We start from the raw sequence: 6,016 nt of genomic DNA on the forward strand, positions 1-6,016 counted from the left end.
AGAGCATAGAACATTATGTCTGTCCACACATTTCTCTTGCATTCTCTCCATTTCTGGTGGTTGAGTTTCCTTCTGGTATCCTCGCCTGGTTTACTAAAGTCCTTTCTTTAGCAACTCTCTTAGTGCATTCAGTGATGTCTCCCAGTCCTCCCTTCTCTACACACACTTCCGTTCACTGCTTGCTAGGCAAGCGCTCTACCACTGAGCTAAATCCCCAACCCCCAGTTCTTTCTTATAGCAGGTTAAACCATTGTTCCACTTCTTTCTGGCTTGCATGGTTTTGGACACAGAAATTCAGTCACTTGTTCAGTACAGACAATATGGTTTCTCCCTAGCTTTCCTAGAGAGAAGTCATCAGGATAGCTTCTTGGGAATTACTGAGGATCTGCAAGTGTTTTCTAGTTGTTTTTCTCTGTGATTGGGCAGTTTCTGTTGATTGTGCTTGGTTTTGTTTTGTTTGGTGTTTTGGGGTTTTTTGTTGTTGTTTTTTTTGTCTTGTTGATTTTTATCACCTATTTAAAGACATTTAAGTATAAGTGCCATAGTTTCCTTGTTTGTACTTCTTGCACTTTTACTAGTTTTTTTTTTGGTTTGCTTGTTTGTTTGTTTGCTTGCTTTGAGCCTGGCCTGGAACTTGCTATGTAGACCATTCTACAGAGACCTGCCTACTTCTGCCTCCAAATGCTGGTCATTAAATTTTTTTACATAATTGTAACTATATATTTTTAAATAAATTTTAGGAAACTTCCATTATTTTAAGCTACAAAATTAAATTAAGCATCCTGTCGCCCCAAGCACCGAGCTGATGCAATATGGTCTCTAGTGTCAGGCTGGTGTGGGCTACATAGCAATACCCTGTCTCCAAAGAACAAGTAAAAATGAATGGCGTTCTCTGTTCCTTTCTTTGCAGACTCAACATATGTGTGAATCAGGCTGTTTTAAAAGAGCTGTTCCTTACTAATGCCCTGCTCTGCTCAGCTCACTCTCATGCTGTGCCCACCCCCAGGACCCCAGTCCTCTTTCCTCTAGAGTATCACTTCAGGTTTTAGTCTCAGCAACTGTGGTTTTCCACAGTGTTCATGTTGCCCTGTACGTTATTGAATTAATTGAGGAGTATAGTCATAGCTTTTTATTTTTGGTTTCTTTGAGATAGGGTCTGTCTCTCTGTGTAGCCCTTGGCTGCCCTGAAACTTGATCAAGACTGGCATCAAACTCAGAGTTCTACCTGCTCAGGATTAAAGATGTGAGCCAGCACCACCCAGCAACTCTTTCTTTAATAAGCAAAAGTCCAAGTCCAGTGTTCTAGTTGAGCCTGTTGTCAGCATATTCTGACCCATGGACCCTGAGGACCAGTTAGTCATGCCATCCACTATTAGGACTAAAGGCTATTTTCATACCACAGAGGCAAAGCCTGAGTTGTTTCGACAGAGGTCTTTGACCAAAAAAGCCGAAAATATTTACACTCTGTCATTTGCTGAAGTTGGCTTTAGTGACATCTTTATTGATTTAAAAACAAACAGACAAACACAAAACCTTTGAAGTTTCTGTCTCTCATGAATGTGTTGCTGTTATACAAGGCGGGTAGCAGCGTGTGGGAAGGGATCACACTGGTCTATGCTTTGATTTGGCAGGGGTAAAATTTGGAAAATTCAACTTGTAGAAAAGTAGAATCAGTGGTCCTTAAATTTAGCAAGCATTGTGTTATTCACTGGGAACTTGATAAAACAGGGTTCCACACCAAGTTTCTGGTTTAGTAAGTTATAGGTGGAAAAATCAGGATGCACATGGCTAGCAGGCTTCCCTCAGTGTTGCTATTAAGATTACATTTTACTAGTCACTATTCAGCTTATAAGATACTAATTCCTTCATAGGCCTTTAGTAAAATCTGGATGGATTATAGATGGTTTGTAGTGTAGTGTTCTAAAGAGCAGATGGCCTGATTTGCTTTTTCAGGTTTTTAAAGTATAGTTTACATATTAAAATGTACCCACTTTAAGGCTATCATTTGAATTTCAGTAAATGCTACAGTTGCACTTCAGCAACCCCTCCAGTGTTCAGCAATGCCACCGTGCTGAGCACTCCCTCTTACTCCCTGCTGACGTCAGCACTCGCCTTCAACCATTGGCAGCAGCTGCACCCTTACTTCTCTGTGGCTTTGCAGTTCCCAGAAAATGCATGGTGGATCAAGTGACTATGGGGCAGCGTTCATGTAATAGCCAATCTTACAACTGAGGGTCATTATACAGACCAATGTTTTACTCCTTTTTATCACAGACAGTGTTCTATGTCTGTACAAACACTTTGATCAACAGGTAGTGGATATTTGGATTGTTTCCATTTTGTCTATTCTAAACAATACTATTATGACCATTCATGTATATGATAAGACCTTTAGTTTTGATTTACATTAGTTAATATTAATATATTATTCCAGGCTAGTAGTTGATAAAATGTTAATATGTGCTCTATATATGCATATTTTAAATGATTTATTTTTTGTATGTGTTTGATTTTCATGTATGTGTATACACCACATGTGTGCTCGATGCCTGTGGAAGCTGCAATAAGGTGTCAGATCATTTGGGAATGGAGTTACAGATGGTTTCAAACTGCCATGTGGGTGCTGGGAATTGAATCTGGGTCTTGCGGAAGAGTAGCCAGTGCTTTTAACCACTGAGCCATCCATCTAGTCCCTATTATGCGTATTTTAATAGTATTTTAATGCCTGATATAAATATTTTATTTGAATTGAACTATTTTTAATAATTTTATGTCAACATATTATAAATAGTAGACTATACAAATTTGAAAAAATGTTTGAGTTAAAAAGCATAGACCATAGATCATAGTATTCATGAAATTGTTATATCCTTACTGATATATCAATATTAATTAATTAATATTAATCCTTGAATCAAGTTAAATTATGAAATAAAAACTCTTTCCTTTTGTGGGGCAGACTAGATGACTTAGTGTGTAAAAATGCTTACTGCCAAGCCTCAATGCCTGAGTTCAAGCCCATGGGATACGAGGAGAGAACTGACCTCAAGTCTCCCTCCGACCTCCACACATGTGCTGACACCCACACCCCTACACATAAGTGAGCAAATGTAATGAAGAGGCCTTGTCACTTGATAAAATATGGGAGATTGCTTAAGGGCTGCCATATGCCAGTCTCACCTGATTTCACTCTCAGTGGTTTGGCATTCGTTCCTTATCTTGACCAGCCTTTACGTCTACTTGTTTACGTCACTTCACACTCAGTCTCACTCGAATCATCTTTCTGGAAATACTTCTTCATATGTTGCTGGATGCTAATGGCTGAAGGACACAGGCTTTGCTTGGCCTTGTATATGTAGTACTTCATAAAAATTTCCTAATCCTCTACTTTTGTCAAGTGTTAATAATAACTTAGTTCCTTCGCATTTCTTACACAGAATTAAAATATCAAAATATCTTTAATTCCATCACGGGGAAGGTGGAGGCAGTTGAATTGCTCTTGAACTCAAGGCCAACCCGTTCTACAGAGGGAGTTCCAGGCCAGCCAGAGCTGCGTAGTGAGACTATGTCACAAAAAAAGAGGAGGGCGGGGGGCAGAGATCTCTATCAACATTTTGTTCAATTTGAAACCAAAGTTTTATAGGACAAACCCTAATTTCTTGTGATCCAGTTTATCAGTTTTCAAAATACTAAGTTGGTACCCCAGCAACCTTTGAAAGTAACAGAGTCTTAGCATTTCATTGTGGAATCATGTAATTCCTAATCTGCTTCCTGGTAACATGCTTCAGCCACTGTTTTTGGGTGCCATAGTGCTACTAATTGGTGGGATTCCTAAACTTCTCCCATCCTTTGACTTTTGTCATTATTATTTAAATGTTCTCATTTCCTACTTCTATATATTTCTCATAATTTAACATTATTGGGTTCCAGGCTTAGGATTTCCAAGGCTTACATTCCCCATACTTCAGACATTATTTCCTTGGGCAAACGCCCCTGATGAGTGGGAATCAAAAATCAAAGTTCACTGCCCAGAAAGCTGTTGACCCCAGATGTTTGGAACTTCTTTCACCTTCGTGTGTGATAGGACATCTTCCCTTTTATGTTCATTCTTATTTTCAAAAATCTGTGATATTTTGGCAGAAGTAAAATAGCATAAACACATTTGAATTAAGTTTGACATTCCTTCTGAGACCGACACTGGTATTCGGTGAGATTGCAGATGCTGTTTTCAGGGATCTAATGAGATGACAGATGAGAATAAACATTAATAGGCTAATGAAACCAACTCAGCTTTCTTTGCTGAGACAAAATATGTGGGAAGCTTATAAGAAGGAAAAGTTTAAGCTTAGACTTTTAAAAATCCAGTCCATGGCCCCTTGGTGCTTTTGCCTTTGGACTTGTGATGGGAGCTTGTGAGGAAAGGGGAGGGATAGAGACATGCCTCTGTATGGCTTGACTTCCCACTAAGCTCTACCTCTGTAGTAGTTTCCACCATTTCCAACAGTGTCAATCTGAGTATCAAGCTATTCACACATGGGCCTCTGGGAGGTATTTCAAACCCAAGTTATAGCTGAAGCAACAAATGTATAATGGCCAAAAGACTCAAAGTATTCAGTCTGATGGTAGGAGGTGCTTAAGTGTCTCCCGTGCCCCAGCATCTGTGCTGAGCATTGAAAGACACAGGGCCAACTGGTTGCACACAAGATGAAGGACAGGGCTTTCAGAAAGAAGTGGGGGTTTGGGGGGGGAACCTACCTAGAAAACTATACACCCAGTAAGCAGGACAGCTGTTGGGAAACTAGAATTGAAGTGGCAATTGATAATAACTGGAGCAAGTAAGCAAAGACATGTTCCCCAACAGTGGTACAGCATTCCTGATTAAACCAAAACATTGGAAATAAATATCTTATCAACAGGAGAATCAGGAGATTTGATACATTTATATAACAGCATATTCTTCAGTAGTGAAACACAAGATTGGTAAATGAATAAAATACAAACAATTTAGAGCATGATACATAAAGTATGATTTCACATATATAAAGTCAATTAGGGAAAAATAATATTGCAAATATGTAGTAACAGATTAAAATACTAAGCTTAAGTAAGAGCTTGGTCATCTCTGAGGAGGAAAACCAGGAAGGAAATGGAATTAGAAATGACAACAGGGATATAAGCCTTCTCTTAAAGGCTGTATTTATGTGTCTGTGCACGTGTATGGGTGGAGGTGAACTTGCTGTAGTTAGTCTGTTCTCTCCTGTACCATATGGGTTCTACAGCAGAACTTAGGTCATCAGCCTTGGCAGAAGGTACGTTTACGTACTGAACCATCTTACCTGCTCACTGTAAAACACAATAGAATGTTGTAAAACAAGGTAATGCTACCAAGTATTTTTATAAATTCCTTTTAAGGTATTTGAAATATTTGAATGAAAAACTCTTGGGCCTAGAGTTTTTCAGATTTGTCTTTAGTTTCAAAGTAAAATATTTTCCTAGCATCTAAATGATTTAAAGAGCAACTTGGCAGACCTGATTAATAAATGAGCCTAGAAGCTGTTTGATCTCTCAGAAATGACCTCAACAACAATGGCTGGCACAATGCCTTCTACAGTGATTGCTTCTCCCAGGATTCACCCTACAGGGATGTCCAAAGCACATCAAACGCTCCAACTGCAAGATCTTAACAAAACACGGAGGTTTTGTCCTGTTGTCAAAGAACCAAGAACATCAACATAAACGTACAAATACCCAGGGGTATGAGGCTTGAATTGTACGTCCTCTAACAGTGCAGGAGGCATCTCTGTAACATGTACACCTAGTAACAGTTCACTTTAAAATGATATTTACCACACTGTCTTTAGGCTGAACTGTGCCTTCTTTTTCAAGGAGTCATGGGATTAAAGACAATCAGGATGCAGTGGATTATTCTGTGTTGATTTCATTTAGCCTTGTGCTCAAACTCAGTCAGGGTCCTTCAGGTTAAGCTTTGTAACTTGTGTGAGAGATGTTTGGGTTT

At 39.1% G+C, this 6,016-nt stretch overlaps 1 long non-coding RNA gene across 1 annotated transcript; it reads right to left on the reverse strand.

The window, feature by feature from the left end:
• Positions 1-3,439: 3,439 nt before the first annotated feature.
• On the reverse strand, positions 3,440-5,940 carry LOC134485903 (uncharacterized). The gene is made up of 3 exons (XR_015674451.1): positions 5,848-5,940; positions 4,070-4,236; positions 3,440-3,563 (listed from the first exon to the last, which is right to left on the reverse strand). It is a non-coding gene; the product is annotated as an uncharacterized LOC134485903 (long non-coding RNA).
• Positions 5,941-6,016: the final 76 nt, after the last annotated feature.

The sequence above is a fragment of the Rattus norvegicus genome, chromosome 2 (assembly GCF_021556685.1).
Source record: "Rattus norvegicus strain SHRSP/BbbUtx chromosome 2, alternate assembly SHRSP_T2T, whole genome shotgun sequence".
In the NCBI taxonomy this organism is placed as follows: Eukaryota; Metazoa; Chordata; class Mammalia; order Rodentia; family Muridae; genus Rattus; species Rattus norvegicus.